Here is an 18526-nt window from a genome sequence, read left to right on the forward strand (position 1 = left end):
CACATTCATCCTTTGTGGGAAGCAGGGTCATTAGTCTTGCAATTAACTCAGATACCTGACTGTAAAGCTAACACATTCCTGTGGAGCTTCCCTCCATCTTTCTAAACAACTTTTATGGTCATAATGAGAGATGCTCCAGGCCTCCCATTCTTGGACTATCTAACCAGAATGGCTTCTACTTAACAAATCACTTTATCCCAACTAGTTGTTTGAGCTATATGGCCCCCAGAGCAGAACACACAACTGTTCGAGTGATTTCAGAATTCTCCATTTTTTTTTAACCAAGAGCACTCTCAGCAGTTTTGTATGGCTCATACCAAGGCCTCTAAGGCCTTGAAGGAGGGATGATAGAATAAGTATGGTTTAAAAGAAAAAGAGATTTTTGAAGGATATTAAAGGAAGAACAAAATGCATAGTACGGCTTGATATTTATGTAAAGAAGGAATGGAGTGATGGGGAAAAGCATGTTATAATATTAATGTTATATTACAAATGACAATTTAGGATTTTGTTTTATATTATGAATATTGTATAAAAATTCTATTACAGTTATGATTTGTAATATTAGATCTAAATGTTATATGTTAAACATAAAATTAGATTTTATTATATTATTCCATAATCATATTATTCTTCTTTTGCCCAGGGGTAAGTAGACCTTTCTTAGATAAGTCAATACATTTAAGCCAACTACTTATATAACTGGCCTAGATTACATATGCTGATAATTTGGATGTTGTAATTATAAATATTATACATTGTATTATTTTATATTAAAATGTTAAAAATTAAATTGACAGCCATAGAAAGTGAAGAAGAGTTTCAGGTATGAACATTACAAAAGGATTCATAAAACCAAAACCAATGTCCACGGGCCCTTTAAGAGAAAAGTTGGGGAGCCCTGACTTTGCCCCTTTCTGATGTATAGTAGAAGAGTAAAGAGAAGTTATGCCATTAACTTGTATTAACGCATATTTTTTTCTCAGAAATAAATATAGAAACCAATTAAATAGCTGATAAGAAACAGATCCTTGCTTCAATTCCTCACCCTGGTGGGAAAGTGACCATAGATTCTCAGTCTATGAAAGCTGAGAACAAACTTTTGAAGGACTTAGCAAACTGTAACAGACCTAAAAACAGGTCCACTAATAAGCTCCCTATTGTCCATGGATCACCTGAAGTCTGACAGCTTTCTTCACCAGTTTTGCTGGGAGGCGAAGGGATTGTTTGGGCCACAGCAACTCTCAAAGGTCATAGGGTAAGATGCAGGAGGACTGCCATTTGTAGCAGTGACAAATTCAGGACCTTTAATACCTTGAAGGATGATGAAAATAGGAAGGGGAGGTGTCTCAGGTTCACCAAAACTTGCTTTTCTAAAACTCTTCTTGGTCATATACTATACATGATCCCCAGCTTTTAAATGTTAAGAAAAAAAAGTGGGGGCTAGGGAGCCACAGGGAGTTTAGGAGCAGACTTCTATTTATAGTCATGGTATAAACTCAAAAGTCAAATCAGCTCTCACCCACAGTTAACTACCCTCTCTATACAACTTCTGCCAATTTGAATCAGTTATTATTTAAGTTAAAATGTGGAGGAGGGAAGAAAGAAGAAGGAATAAGGCAAAAGAAAAAAAAAAAGACTATCCATTGAGCACACATGTATCCGTCTAGCCATGCAGTCATGTGGTTTCTGTTGGCACTATTCCCAAAAAGGCATGTCCTCACAAGCCTTCTGTGATCTCAGTCAGGGGACCAGGAGGAAGAGACCCAGGCAGGACCAGGGCTGAGTGAAGCTGCAAGGCCAAGAGTATTATACTGGTGTCAGCAAACCCAGTGTGGAGCCCAGACACAGCAAAGACTCCGCAAGGAAAAACCACCAAGTGCAAAAGTGGTCCGACTTCTGGAGGACCTAGTAGTTAAAGGAAAGCCTTTTTTTAAACTCAGTGGAAAATGCACACATACACCAGGCACCAGGGTAATTACCCAGGCCACTGCACCAGTCTGCCAGGCAGAGCTGATGTGGCCTCTTTACCAGGTTTTATTCTTGGCTCCAGCTGCCTTCCTCTTCTTCTCTTCCTCCCACCACTAAAATCAACTAGCAGATATTTGCTTCATGTTGTTATAACTGTTGTGTACAGCACTACAGTCGTGGGTCATTGGGTGTGGAGGGGAGAGGAGGAAACTTCTTTCCTACCCATTTAATTTCTCTGGTTCCTTTGGCATCTATTTCCAGAAAGCTAAGCACCTGCAAGAGGAGTCAAATCACTACGAAATCCAAACTTACTGCTATTTTTCTCAAGAAAAGTGCAAATTCCTTACTTTCCCCTGAACCATCTGCCAATCACTTGAATTTTCCTACTCGATGCAAAACTGTAGCAATCCTATGAAAAGATATCAGCAAACATTTTCCTAACACCAGAAAGGACTTCAGACCCATCTAGAGCTAGAAGGGCCCTCAGAGGCCATCTAATTCAATACCCTCATTTTACAGGTGAGGAAACTGAGGATCAGAAAATTTCAATTATTTGCCAGGGTCATTCAAGTAGCAAGCATCAGAAAGATTTGAACCATGTTCACTGACTTGAGTTATTGTTCTTGCTATTCAACCATGCTGTCTTTCTAGGAAATATCACAGGAAGGTGCCCTTCTCCAAATATCTATCAAGTTGATATGTAGTGTTTTTATTAGATTTTTCAACAATTTCTTAATTTAGAATCAAGAGGAGTTTGAATGTCCTTATTAAATCACACCAGTCAAATCATTAGTATGTGTAATCTGGGCCGTTATATAACTAGTTGGTTCAAATGTATTGACTTATATGAAAGAGGTCTACTTATCCTAGAGCAAAAAAAAAAAAAAAAAGGATTTTTACATTTTTCCCTCTGAGGCATGGTCCACTAACAGTGTTTTATTTCACTTTGGGTTGGATTCAACCAAGATCCCACATGTAAGTTAAGAAAAACTTTATTAATTACAGAATCAAAGACTGTCAGAAGGGACTCTACAGATTACCTAGTTCAATTCATTTATATTAAAGACAAGACAAATGAGACCCAGAGAAGGCAGTTTCCCATGCCCTTTACCAAATAACCTCTTTTCCAAAAAACCTACAGAAGCATCCTAACTAAAACAAACAGGATGAGTCTACCTTTGAGTGTCTGAAAAACAAATAATTCACTTCATGAAACCACTATAGGTTTCTAAATAAAGCCCCCTAAGAAATTATCAGTTGGTAATATAAATCATCCTCAGAAGTAAATTCAGGAAAAGGGGCCCTACCTGCTACAGTTTCCCAGACAGCATGTCACCAAACAACTCAATAGGCATCATTGAGCAAGTAAAATAGCACCAACTATCTAAACCCAAGCTTGCAATGAACAGAGACATTGGAAGAAAAAGTTACAGCAGGAAAAAAAAAATTTCAAAGTTAGTAAAGATGAAAGTCACTAACCCAATGCCTACCTTTGAGTGACTGCTCTTCAAAGACCATACAAGAGTCTTTCAGTTAATTTTTGCACTGATAGAATAAAGCTTAGGTTGGAGATAATTATAAGGGTTGGTCCCTCAGAATTAAACATCCAATAAAACTCCAAGTCTCATTTTCAAATAATGAAAATTCAATCAGAAAGATGAATGAGGCAAATCTTAAGCTCAACTGTATTAAGGGAGAACTTCTAATTCGATTGTTAAATCTTGATGAGCTTTTTTTCTCCCTCTACTGAAGCCAAAGGAATAGGCAGCCATCATCTCTAAGTCCTCATTCTTAGAAGTTTTGACCTTGAGTGCACTATTCAACAACAATCACCAGGAACTTGTGTAAGCTAAATGAATGGAGCATTTTGGTGCCCATTTCTGTCTCCTGAAATGTTCTTACATTGGGGTCTATAACTACAATGGCTCCCTCTTTCCCATTTCTATCCTGCCCTCATTTTCCTTAAATTGATTAAAACTGTAGCCAGGGACTACAAGCTATCACATCATGCCTGACCCTTTGAAATGAGATCAATTCTAGTTTGAAATTCCCTTTAGGAACAACCCTAAAGCCACAGACTCTTTAATCAGCCCAAATGTCCTACTTCAAGAACTCCATGCTAAAGCAGGAAAGCACGACTTTAGTTTGAATAACCTGCAAAGGACCCTAAATCAAGGCTGGCATCTCTACAAGTCTCTCCCTCACATTAGGGCAGGAACACTTGGACAAACCTCCCAGCAAGGTCCCATCCTCTCAAAATGGCAGTGCTGAGGCACAGTGCCTTTACTGTTGTGTTCAGCAGTGCTTTCCTCAAACAGGCACCAGCTGGGAGTTCTGTACCACACTCCCAGACATGCTGACCGAGCAGCCTGCATAGACCATTACTAATCTCCATGGGTCAGGGAGGTCATGTCTGCAACATGATGCCTATAGATTTCAAAGGCCAACTTTCCCTTGATGCCAGCTAATCAATCTATGTCAAATAGCAAGCACATTATTTATTTATTTTTTTAAAGGATCATCACAAAAGTCTCATCTTTAAAGCACTTAATGTGGGAAATAGCTGCACATAATCAGCATAGATTGATGCTCTTTCAGCCATCTTAAATCTCCTATGCATAAGGTTTGACATTCTTATGTTGGTATTGTGCCAAAACACTATGTATGGCAAGGCCAGGAGAGAGCAAGGCACACCTCTAAGGAATATGGGGCCTTCAAAGCAGTGGCATAGAAAAAGATTTTGCACCAAAATTCAAATGAAATTTTAAAAGTCTTGCTAAACTGCCTACAAATCATCTGCAAGCTAACAAGTTGTGAATACCTGCCCTTCACCTATCATTATATAGCATAGTGGTATCATCCTAAAATCTACAGTCCCGATATGATTAAGACTCATAAGATTATAGCTTTAGAGCTGACAGGGACCTTAGAGGTCATATAGCCCAACCTTCTCATTGTATAGATAAAGAAATTTATGGCAAGAGTTGTTAAATAACTTATTTGTCCAAGATTATTTAGGTACAAAGTATGGGGTCAGAATTTAAGTCCAGGTCTTCTAACTCTGATTCTAGTAAAGAGTTTTGAAATCAGTTATTCTTGTACTCCAAAAAAGTTAACTCATAAATCCTAGCATCCATAATAATCAATGAAATGAGTATTTACTGATCCCACACCAAACAACTCAAACACTCTACAAAACACTCTCCTTTCCTTAGAGTCGGTAACCGCTATACACCTAGCACAAGAATTACTAGGTGAATCCAATTCAATTAAAAAGTTATTAAATTCCCACTGGAGGGTTTGGAGGGGACCTCCGCCTATGATTTCTTTGGTATAGTGAACACTTGATAGGGTTCCTTTCACTTATGTAGCTCTTTAACTTATAATTTATTCTCTTATTTGCCTGGGGCAATGAGAGGGTAAGTGACATTCCCAGATAATAAGCTAATATTGTCAGATAGAATTTGAACCCAGGGTATACTGACTCAGCCATCATCTATCCACTAACCATTTCACATTGTCCCCCTAAGTGCTGAGCATTAAAAAAAAAAGAATAAAATGAAACATTACTTACCCTTAAGGAGTGTGATGGATGAAAGGTAATGAAGGAAGAGTGAATGAAATTAATGGTTAATTGCAGGGATGGTGTGTAAATCTTCCATTAATTATTCTGGGGAGTTCTCTGAGTCACAGAAACATCACCAAATTCCTATGTCACTTTCCCTTCAGTACCCATTTGTTCTTTATGGGACATCCAAGAAATTTCAAAACATTTCCTCTCCACGGGACCAGAGGACCAAGTAGAAACCTAGCATCACTATCCGTCTCTCACCAAGTGGTTAGTTCCAAGAGTGTTATAGAATAACCAGTCTGAATCTGTTCCTTAATCTAAAAATTAACACAGATTTCTCTCACAAGTTCTTTGAAAGGATAAATAAAAACTTCCCAATAAATTTACAAACAAAATTTTTAACTACAAATTATATTAGAATTTTTATATTGGTCACTCTATTTCAAGTCACCAAGTCAATCTAGGCTTCCATACAGTAGAATTCTTCTGATTCAACCAAGCCCATTCCATGGAGCTAAGACATTCTTAGCATTCTCACTGTGTAAAAATTCTCAATCTGCTTACTTCACTCTGAAAAAGTTTATCTAAGACCCCCAAGTTTCTCATATTCATCATTTCTTAATGAAAAATAGCCTTTCATTATATTCACATACTATAATTGGTTCAACCCCTCCATAGTCAATAGGCACACACTTTGTTCTTTGTAATTCTTTGCAAATGGAAAAAGTGTTGCTATAAATACTTATGGAGGTCTTTGTGCTCTATATGCCTAGCAATGGCATTACTAGGTCAAAGAGTGCATATAGTTTAGAGTAAAATTAAAAACTGTTTTCCATTATATGGTTGAACCAGTCAACCACTCCAATGGTGTACCAGCATACCTACTGTCCCACAACCCTTCCAAGAGTTCATATTTTTTTGTCTTCTTTACCAATCTGATGAGTCTGAAGTGAGACCTGAAGAGTTGTTTCAATTTTCATTTATCTTATTATAAGTGATTTGAAATGTTGTTTCATAAAGTTGATAAATTGCATTAAATATTTTGAAAACTGCCATAAATATACCTTTATATGTTGTTTCTCCCATTAGACGGCGAGCTTCTTGATATCAGAGACTGGTTGTCATTTTTCCCCCATTTTTGTATCCTCAGGATTAAGCGCAGTGGTTGGCATACAAATGGTACTTATTAAATTCTTCTTCACTTGACTCAACAATCTTTTGTTGAAAGCTAATCTTTTGTTCACAATATTCAAAGATTGAAAACAAACCAAAGATGGAAATTTTAATGTCTACATGACTTATGAAATGTCACAATCTCCATACCTAACCAAAGATGTCACAGCTCCAACCCAACTGAAAAGGGAGGCAACAAAGGAGGGAAACCTTCTAATTAATATTCAACACCCCTTGTCCCTCCCCAGTTCACCTATTCTTTGATTGTTTTAGGCTTGTAACAAAGCTAGCTGGGGGGTTTGCAGATATCACATGGCCTCTTTTGCATTATTTAAGGCTAACCTTATTTAAGGTCATCATCAGGGAGCCCTTTTGATGGATTTTCCATGCTTTAGGCAACTACAAATAAACTTACACTAGCCCAGCCCCTATTTTTCCTATTGTTGTTGCTGTTCAGTCATTTCAGCTGAGTCCAACTCTCCATGACCCCATTTGGGGTTTTCTTAGCAAAGATACTTGAAGTGCTTTGCCATTTCCTTCTCCAGCTCATTTTACAGATGAGGAAACTGAGGGAAATGGGGTTAAGTGGCCTGCCCAATGTCACATAGCTAGTAAGTGTCTAAGTCTGGATTTGAACTCAGATCTTCCTGACTTCAGGCCCAACACTCTACCTAGTGCATTAGTGAGCTGCCCCAAGTTTTCCTCACTCCTCCTATAGCAAGATTTGTTCCATAAAACCTAAAAAGAAGCCATGTAATCATTTAAAACACAATTGCATTAGGGTGGCTTTCTTCAAACTGATCTATATCAAATAAACATTCCAATCTCTACTTCTGACCTTGTCTCTGTCTTCACAATTCATATCTAGAAGCTTAGAAACAACCTGAACACATAAAAGAAATGAGAATGTTTAAAGAGAAAGTAAGATGCACTTCTATCAGGCCTTTACTGATCCAACCTGAGGAGCTGAATGGGTTGCAGAAGCCTGTGCAGACTTTCCCTATTATCTTGCTTTTACTTATATAATGAAGCATTACAAGTCCTAGTAAAACCTATCTATAAAATAATGGTGGACTTCTCATAGCCAGGACCTCACAGATTTGGAACTTTAAGAGTTTTCCTCCCCCAGGTCCCCATCTCCATCCAGTCCCAAGTTAATATTGTATTGCATCATATATGAAAACCTCCCAGCACTAACCTTCAGCTCTCAAGGTTTGTCACCCAAACTGTCACCTAACCAACACCAGCTCTTTCTTTAAGCATTTTAGGTATGCTAACTCTTGATACTGCATCTATAGCATGGAAATAACTGGACTATTTTGTATTTCAACATCATGTCCAACAGGGAGAGGCAGTCAGATGAAGGACAAACATCTAGGTAGAAATCTACATATACCACATCAGGAACAGAAAAGGCCCTAGCTAGTTAATGTGAATATGCTCATTTATATTCAATGAAGGATTAAGGCTTCTCATTTTCTCCCTCCATTACCATGAAGTTCTTTCATTCACACTCAGAAAGCTCTTTGAGGGCAGCTAACATTCATTTTTGTCTTTCTCTTCCCATCGGGAGAATTGCCGAATGAATAACAAGACAGCTTTGGAGCAAGGGTTCAAAACCTTCAGCAGTGCTCCAGACAAATTCTGTAAGACTTATTAACTACAGAAGAGTTGCTGCCCTGCATTGATAGCGGGAGTTTCTTTGCCCATCAGCCCCCTACATGAGTGAAATCACACATTTGGACCACTCGCTCAAAAAAAAAAAATCCCTAACACCTACAGAGTCAGCATGGAATGGACACAAAGGGATAGCTGGCTACTGTTTCGTAGCGTTCAGCATGTCTCAAAAGACTTTTGAGACACCCTATATGTATGTGTATATATGTGTGTATGTGCCATGATTTCCAACTAACTATATTATTAAACAATATCTACACATAATGTGATTACTATAGTACATTATAATGCATACACTATAATTGTATAATAAATTAATATTTGCAAAAATCTGTATATTTCTTCCAGTGCCTTCCTGACTTGCTTCTCCCAGTTGTCACAGGAAAAGAATCACATTACAGAAAGTCTCTCACCTATGAACTCTTTAACACTAGTGTCTCAAGAATATAACCCTTTCCTGAGAATCAGACAAACTCGATATACAGACACAAGTTGTCACTTAACTTAAGGCAATTCATTTAATCTTGACAAAGCACCTAAAACATCTTGAGTTTTACATATTCCATTCTTTGATTCCTGATGATCTAATCATACTTCACTAGCCTACTCCCAAAAGATATAGTGCTTTTTCCTCCTCTAAAATGTCTCTCATCAAGTTGCAATCACTAAGTGTTCATATTAAACAACAATTTACCTCTTATTTAGCTACTTTTAGCATTCATACTTTGGTTTGCAGTAAGGCAAAAAAAATCATATGTAGGGACCCACACTATACAGAATCACAGTAGGTTTGGGGGTTCATCTTCTTTCCATATCGACAAACTGCTCCCTTGAATATGGGACTCCCGAGACCTGTACAGAAAGATTCCAGAGCCTTTTTTTCTATATTTTAATATTTAAAAATTGTCACCATCAAAAAATTATTTCCCATCATTTCTCTGTCACACTTCCTTGTTTCAGTTCCAAGATAAGATGGCATTAAACATTTGCTCCTCAATTTAAAAAAAAGTTATTGACATCACTTGTTTTAACATAACCTTCATTTTCAGACATAAACTTCTCCCATTTTACAGTCTTCCCCTTCACCAAAGTATTAAAAAGAAATAAGGGGGGGGGGGGAGAAGTAGCTCAATAAAATAAATCACCACATTAACTGAGTCTGACAGTAGATGCCACATTCCACACCATAGTCTCCACTACTATATTTTTTTCCAAAGAAGGGAGAGGCACATTTTCTCATCTCTTCTTTGTAACCAACCTTTGTCATTGTGAATATACAACATTCAGCCTTATTTATTTAGGAGGTTTGGGGTTTGGTTTTGTTTAGTGGTAGTTGTTGTTACTGTTCTTTCTTTCTACATTGTTTTAACTGTGTATATATTGTTTTCCTGGTTCTGCTGCATTCACTTTATATAAGTTCATGTAATTCTTCCTTTATTTCTCTGTATTCTTTGTAATAATTATCTCTTATGGTATAGTAATATCCTATTATAGTCATGCACAATAATAGGCTTAGCCATTTCTTCAGTAATCTTGTCTATTTCTAAAATTTATAAAAGCATATATAAATGGATTTAAAAACTTAAAAGTGAGAACACTTAAAAGCATTTTGGTTTGTGATAAAGTTCTGGGAAATCATTCAAAGCCTATCAAAGTTGATCAAAAGAACTGTAATGAAACACTGTATTCCCTCTTCCCCAATGTGCTATTAACTAACACTCATGTTCACTACTAACACTCTACTTTTGTGACCAACTGGAATGGCTTTCCTTAGGGTCTAGTTACACAGCCTACATTTAAATGTCTACTGGAATATGTTCTAAAAAATTAATGTAAAGTAAAACACTAACTTTGTATTTTTAAAATATTTCCCACATATACAGCTACATTCTCTCAATTACGTTAAGAAATCATAGTCTAGCACGCACTTTTGAAAAGGAACAGGATCAAAGTAGAGAATAGAACAAGTGGGATGTGGGATAAGAGGGAGGGAAATACAGTCAGTCTTTTATAATACATCTACTATGTTATTGTTTTGCATTAGCCGCACATGTACAACCTATACTGAACTGCTTGTCTCCCCAGTGGGGGTGAGTGGCAGGGGGGGAAGGGAATGAATCTGGAATTGAAAGTTTTAAAATCAAATATTCAAATATATGTATATATATATATGTGTGTGTGTGTGTCTGTGTGTATATATATATATATATACTATTATTAATACCATTTTACATGTTATTAAGGAAAAAAAAGATATACAGGCACTGAGGCATAGAGATCCACTGGAAAAGTTGAAATGAGTATGGGAGAAAATATGGGAGAGAGCAGATCAGAGGTGGGGATATCCTGTGGGACTGCTCACACATATCCTTGGGGGGATGGGTGGGGGAAAAACAGGGAGAAAATTTGTAACTCAAAATCTGGCGGAAACGAACGATGTAAATCAGAAGTTAATAAAGCATTTAAAAAAAGGAGAAAAAAAAAAGAAATCATAGTCTAATCCTTACTCTCTCACTCAAAATGCAAGTTAAGAAGAAATATGACTCCCAATTATAAAGAGGAACCAGTGTAGGGGTATTGAAAAAAAAATTGCCAAGTCTCCAAATAAATTGAGGGAGAGAGAAAAGAAGAATAGACAAAGGTCACAAAGAGAAAAAAAAAAGATGTAAAAAATGTAAAAGGAAAAAGTTTAAAAAGTAAAAAAAAAAAGCTAAGGAAAGGGAAATATTTCTTTCTATTCAGGTACAAATCTGGGCTCTATTGAAAACCCAAAACCATGACTCTAGAGCAGCTAAGTGATAGATCAGTGGGCTTAGAACCAGAGATACTCCTCTTTATGAGTTTAAATCCAACCTCAGACACTTATTAGCTGTATGACCCTGGGCAAGTCACTTTACCTTGTTTGCCTCAGTTTCTCAACTGTAAAATGAACTAGAGAAGGAAATTGCAAACCACTCTAGAGTCTTTGTCAAGAAAATTACAAAAAAAGGGATCATGAATAGTTAGATACAACTGAAAGAACAACATTACTCCTAGAAAATAAGCATAGTCTAGAGCTCTGATTTCCCACATAGCTACATGAACTACCAAAGCTCCACTGATTTACATCCATCATTAGTCTAACAGAGCGTTGAGTTATCTAGCTGGCACTATTTTTAATAGCAGAATTAGCACAACATTCTATGACAACAAGTTTTATAAAATACCACAGGCCCTCTTCACTTCCTATAAATATTCTTAAGGAAAATCAGTTCTTAATGGTATCCTATCTTTTTCTCCCCACATGCCCTTCTCTATTGATCAATAAAGTTAGTTGTAAATACGAAATTCATCTTTAGAAGACAGAGAAACACCTACTACATGTAAGCCTTTGTCAACTAATTTATGATTTATCATTCTTTTATTTCTACCATTTATTCTTTGAAAGTCCTCTCAACATTTTGTATTTTTGCCCAGTGTTATGTCTTGTTTCATTATTTCTCAAGGAAGCATGGTATAGTGGATAAAAAGTTGACCTAAGAGTCAGGAAGAAATAGTTTCATTCAGTAATTTCACTACTAACATGTATTAATTGTATGACCCTTGCTTGACAAGTCACTTAACATTTCAAGCATTCCACTATGACTATAAATTTAAGAATTTTTTCCAATATGGTAGTAGAGCCAGTTTCCTCATCAGAACTTCTATTTACTAATGAAATTACAGATGTAGTATTACTTTCCATCCCCAAATAAAATTTTGTTTTGTTTTGCTCATACCCATAATCCATAGAAGTATAGAAAACTTTAGAAATAGAAGGGCCATTAGTCAAGACAAACTTTTATTAGGCACCCGCTTGTCCTGGGTACCGTGCTAAGCATTAGGAATACCAAGAAAAGCAAATAAAACAAAAAACAGCCACTGCTTTTAACGAATTCACAATCTCATTGGAGGAGGCAACATTCAAACAACTGTACATGCCAAAATATTAGACATACGTACATACATACGATAAATCAGATATCATTTTAGAGGGAGGGTACTAACCAGAAAAGGTTTCTTGAAGAAGCTCCAATTTTATCTGAGACTTGAAAGAAGCCAAGGAATTGAGCAGGTGTAGAGGAAGAAAAAGCACATTCCAAGCACAGGGTGACAGCCAATAAAAATTCTCGGAGTTGGGAGATGGAGTATCCTGTATAAGGAACAGCCAATGTCACTGGATCTCAGAGTACATGGAGGAGATAAGCTGTAGGACAACAGAAGAATAAGCAAGGGACCAGATTATGAAGGGCTTTAAAAGCCAAACTGGGGTTTTTTATATTTGATCTAAAGTCAATGGAGTTTAATGAATAAGATGGTGACTTGGTAAGACCTGTACCATAGGAAGGTTCCTCGGAGAGCTGAGTAGAGGGTGTGAGTGAGGACAGACTCAAGGCAGGGAGGCCAACCATAAGAGAAGCCCTTTGTGAGGCCAACTTTCCCCACCCACCATTTTACATGCGAGACTATTGAAGTCTAGAGATGACAAATGGCTTGTTCACACTATATAGTTATGTTGTGGCAGAGCCTAGACTAGAATCCAAATCTCCTCTCTGTCCAACTGTGTTTAGTGAATCCTCTCCCCCAAAAGTGACCAATTAAATGATCAGTCAAACAATAAACGTATTTATTTCCAAAGAAATAACATGAGGGAAACATTTCAAAAAGAGACCGTTCATTTTTTAAAGCCTTTTAAAGAATCAAAGAATCTCACATACATTTGGAAGGAATTTCAAAAGTTCAACCCATATGAGGACAGGAATCACCTTTAAAATATCCTCTGTGAGTCATTTTCTGCCCCCACTGGAAGACCTCTAAGGATGGGAAATTCATTACCTACTAAGAAAGGAAAGTCTCTTAATGGACAATCCTAAATGCTGGGACATTATCTGCAATGGATTCTTACATTTTTCACTCATTCATCTTAATTATGATCATGTCCCCTTAGACCAAGCGAAACAAGTCCAATGTCTCTTCTACTTAATAGCCTTTTAAATATTTTGAAGGTAAATATCATGTGCCCACACCCAATAACTGGAAGTATGAATATTTAGATTGAAGAAATCAAACATTCATTTTGGGGGGGATTGCCATCGTTACATGATTTGCCCATACTGATCATGCAATCCTCTAGAAGTCCAGGTCTTTTCAAAGGGACAGTTCTCTAGCCACGCCTCCTCTTTGATACTGATAGGGTTGCTCTTTCTGAACCCAAATGTATAACTTTACATTGTGTCTCCACAAAGACACAGATCCAGTTCCCTGGAAAATTATCTATGCATCTGCATGGCCCCTCTAGGAAACATGTGGCTCCCTCAGAAACTATACACATTGAAAAAAAAGATGCTAGATGGAGGACAGCATAAATTAGTGGAAAACTGGAGACGTGGATGGCTAGGAAGAACCACTGCCAAAAGGGAAGACTTAAGGGGTGAATGTGATGAAGCAACCTGGATATAAACTTTCTCTAGGGTAATGAATTCTATAGTAAGTATGGCTGCTGAACTTCCTAACAATCTTAACTTTTCTCATCGTAGTTGTTTGTACTTCATTCTCAAAGAGAACCAATGATATCATGAAGGTGATATCTTGACTTGCATGTGAATTGAAATTTACAGTGAGGTCCTCCATAAAGAAGTACTGGAGAACTGTGTAAGTTCCTTGAGGAAACCTTGGGTGGGAGAGCTGTTACTTATTATTTAAAAGGCACCAAAATTGCATCCAGTGCATGCAACTTTTGCATTTCAATAACGTGCCAGATTATATTGTATGAGCTAGCTCATCCAAAGTCATTAAGCTTTACTTCTTTGTTTGGAGCCTATTCTACCAGAAAAAGCAGTGCACCAGACAGGGACATCACCCTTTTAAGCATCAAAATAGGCTTCAGCTTTGAGGTTCACTGAACAATTATTCATTGAGGTGAATATAAGCACTGAGGTAAGTGTCGGACCAGAGTGCATCATATAAGTGTTGGAGATGAGTGGCCACCATGACTGCCCTGGTACTAGAAAACTGATAATTAGATTGAGTAAATATCCTCATCAAAGACTGTTGATTTGTTTACTACCTATGTTTTCTGATGAGAGAGGTGATGCCAAGGACTTCAAAAGCTGCAAGGATGCTATGGGCTGTATCAAGTATGGGCTGGAGAAGTTCTTTAGAAAGGAGATAAATGCAGCTATTACATTGGATAAGTCACCTGATACAAGGGAACCTTTCTAGGAAGCTGAAAGCTACCTCAAAAATGAAACCATAAGCCAGTGGGCCTTCTCTGATACTGTTTATAGGGACCATGCTTTTTTTTTTAATTGGGGAAGAACCATAGGGATGGCAGGAGATGGAAATAGTAGCTACATAAAATAAGTAAATAGTTCAAGAGAATATATAAAAAATAAAAATTGTGTTTCATAAAAAATGAAAACATATGATGATCCTATAATGGGTTAGTCACATGTATGGTTTTTATGCCCACCTTCCAAAGCTAAGTTCATTGCCTGAAATGAACTGGACCACCCAAGTCAAAATCCAGTTTTGACTTTTAATGTTCACTTGGTTTGTTTTAAATGTGTATTCATGTGGCAAAGTCATAAAAGAAAGAATTAATTATAATTGACACCAGCTTTGAAATGATCAAGCCCTTCTCGGTCTGGAAAGACACGGGGAGGCGGAGTAATGGAATGAGAAAGAGGGTAAAAGAATGTTCAGAAAAGAGAAAACCCTGTTGAGCCCTTTCAAAAATACATTACAATTATACTATGTTCTAAAAGTGCTATTACTCCCCAACCCAAACATGATGCTAAGCAACATGAAGAAGGAATTCAAATCTCAGGGAAAGAGGAAATAAGGTTTTAAGATTTTTCCTGAGAAAATAAAATGCTTTCTGCACACAGTAGGCAATTAATAAATGTTTGTTGAAGTTAATTAATTTTTGCCTTAATTTGCCTAGACAACTAGAAGGTCTAGAAAGCATAATCAACAGCAACAGACAAATGTAGCAAAGTGTTTCTGACTTCCCAACAGGTGATAGTATAAAAGACATTTGTTTTAAATCCTAAATGCATTTTACCCACTGCATCAATGTTTATTCACAGCACTTAGGTTCTGAGAACTACACATGAAATCCTACGAAACCCATTTGGTACCCAAAATAGAGCGCCATACTGGGTTAATAGCATTGAAAACTGGAACCACCACCTGGGCAAATGTACTCAGGGTTATAATTTAATCTGCCAGTCTCTGCATCTTCTCCAAATGCAGCTCTGATGATGCTATTAGGGCCTTCACCCACTTCATCCCCCTTTCTCCATCCCACACAATGAGAACTGGATGCTTCTGACTCTAATTCACTGATGATGGTCTCCAAAATCTGGGGAAGAGACTCTACCAGTCTAAAAGACTGAAGCCTATAGAATGGTAATAGGAATTGTGAAGAGTAATGGTAAGTATGGCTTTTCTTCCTCCTTTTACTGCTTCAGAAGACAGTGGCCCTTCCTCAACTTCCTTCTCTCCTCTAAACATTGGGTTGGGGAAGAGTTAAGGATATGAAATTCTTATAGGTTATGGACCAGTGGTTCTCTGTATCTGTCAGTGTACTGTAGGTTAAGTACAATGCTAGCAAGACCATTGGTTAAGCTTCAATCATCATATAGGTCAATTAGCTTCACTTGGAAAAGAAGTCACTTCTGTGGATAATGAGTTCACCTCTATATCAAACCACTCACCTTGCAAAAATGTTTAAGGTTGCAAGGTAGCCAAGATGAGAGTGTGTGAATCTAAATCTATCTCTGGTTCTGGAATATATTTGGAGATATTTTACTGGTGTACAGAACTCCTGACAAAGAAATTCTCTCTACCAATACTGATCTTCAGTCTTAAATGATGTGCCTGGGGCACTGAGAAGCACATTCTCACATTCAGTATCTGTCTAAAGTGAGACTTGAACTCAGTTCCTCTAATTCTGAGGTAGGTCTCTATCCACTTGTTGCTACTGTAAAAATAATTCAAAGGAAAGATATATAGATAATTGATAGGCAGCTAGTGACACTATGAATAGTGTGTCAGGCCTGGAATCAGGATGACTTATCTTCCTGAGTTCAAATCCAGCCTCAGACACTTATTAGTTATGTGACCCTAGTCAGGTCACTTAACTTTGCTTTCTCTTGATATTATAAGGTTTTCAATAGCACCCAGATTGTATCTGAATAGAAAGAAATATTCCCCTTTCCTTATTGAGCTGTTTGCCTCAGTTTCCTCATCTGTGAAAATGTCCTGGAGAAGGAAATGGCAGACCACACCAGTGTCTTTGCCAAGGAAACCCCAAAAGGGGTCATGAAGAGTCAGACACAACAGAACAACAACAACAAACTGTAGTCCTGGCATTAGAGAATTGAAATCATTATAATTACCTCAAGTGACTTACGAGAAACGATCTGGTAGCCGAAATACAGTGCCTTAGGATAATTCATCAACTGATAGGCATCTAGTGCTCATGTGTTCTGAAGAGTCCAGAAAATATATGAGGAGGTTCTATTGGGTCTGAGTAATAAGGCCTGCTACGTAGGGTTCCAGGGGCTAATGCTACCTAGGTGATGCCAATTATGCTCAGGTCCTAATTATATCAATCAAGTGTTTTTAACATACATTAATTCCTGGGGCAGCTAGGTGGCACAGTGAATAGAGCAGTGGCCTTGAAGTCAGGAGGACCTGAGTTCAAATCCAGCCTCAGACACTTGGCACACTTACAAGCCCTGTGACTTTGGGCAAGTCACTTAACCCCCAATTGCCCTCCAAAAATAAGCAAAAGAAAAATATGCATGTGTGTGTATGTGTATTAAAATTCCACCTTAAAAATACACACTAGTTTTTTTGAAAAGTACATTTAATGAAAATTAATACTAAACAAGGGACTCAGATAAGACAGATAGCAAGCTTAGCTTGGGGCCTACATGCCTTTACACATGCATTGTTGGGCTCCACCCCCTCAGTCTCTGCCTGGGAGAGAAAAATACTGAAGACAAGTAGAGACAGAGGCAGTAAGTAACAAGATGGAGAACTCTCAGTGGGAAGGAATCTCTCATTACACATCCTCCAAATCTCCACTTATAAAAAGAACTCAGAGTGAAGATCCTTCCAACATAGGGGAAGTCAGAAGAGCTAATATGATGAGAATTTATGCGGACAAACACTATGTAGCATGATGGACCACATGGCCTCCTAGATACCTTCTAACTCTGAGATTCTGTGAAATGATAATGTTGGCCGTAACGGAGGGAAAATGGACATTCCACAGAAGCTGGATTCTACTTTCTCTGTCACTATATGTGTGACCCTCACACTGTGCCTTGGTTTTTGCATCATTAAAATGAAGGAATTAGACTAAATAATTGTGAAGATTGCTTCTAATACTAATATTCAAGCATCAGAACTAAAAAATAAAACTAACTTTCAAAGCCATCAGGGATATGGCAAAACTAGCCACATTGGAAAAAAAAAAGAATTAAAGTCTATAACTATCCAAAGAGACTAACAGTTCACCCATGTAAGCAATATTCTGTTTTCCCTATTAGCAAACATCATCCTTCTTCATGAGAAGGGTAATAGTAACAGCAACAGTATAATTTGGAAGGATATGAGCCACTGACTCTGTCCTTGTATCCCAATCAGCAAGGACCATAATTCAAGAGAACACACATCATCACAATAGGTGCTATGCAAAATTATTACTAATGCATAATAGCAACAATAATGGCTAATAACAAGATTTAGCCCTCTGAAGAAAGAGAAGTCGCTGAAGTCAAATTCAAGTCAATAAACCTCAGGAAGGTGGGGGACAGGAAGGCAGGACACCATAGAAAGTCAGAGTCAGACTCAGAGTCAGAGGTCATGGGTTGTAAACTTGGCCACTCATTCCCTTTTTAACAGGAGGAAAATCATTTCACCTTTAAGCCTCAGTTTCTTTATCTGGAAAATAAAAGGTTTAGATTGGACTACCCCCATAGCCCCTTTTATCTCTAAACCAGTGATCTTATTTAAGATCATACTGGGTATACACAAGTAACAACCACATTGTGCTATGACTGACTTTGATAGACTCAGCTCTTCTCAGCAATGCAAGAA

General features: G+C 37.5%; 1 long non-coding RNA gene across 13 annotated transcripts in view; it reads right to left on the bottom strand.

Moving 5' to 3' along the window:
• LOC138166558 (uncharacterized) overlaps window positions 1–18526 on the bottom strand; it is a 552457-nt gene that overhangs the window by 304263 nt on the left and 229668 nt on the right. For 3 of the 13 annotated variants that reach the window (XR_011169622.1, XR_011169629.1, XR_011169626.1), the window contains one exon: window positions 12419–12617. The exons of 9 other annotated variants lie outside the window; for them this stretch is intronic. This is a non-coding gene — a long non-coding RNA (uncharacterized lncRNA). The remainder of the gene's footprint in view (window positions 1–12418; window positions 12618–18526) is intronic. One more of the 13 variants, XR_011169625.1, reaches the window with a different exon arrangement.

Source organism: Petaurus breviceps, unplaced genomic scaffold (genome assembly GCF_028583685.1).
Source record: "Petaurus breviceps papuanus isolate PSGF00001 unplaced genomic scaffold, PetGlider_PUasm1.0 224, whole genome shotgun sequence".
Taxonomy (NCBI): domain Eukaryota; kingdom Metazoa; phylum Chordata; class Mammalia; order Diprotodontia; family Petauridae; genus Petaurus; species Petaurus breviceps.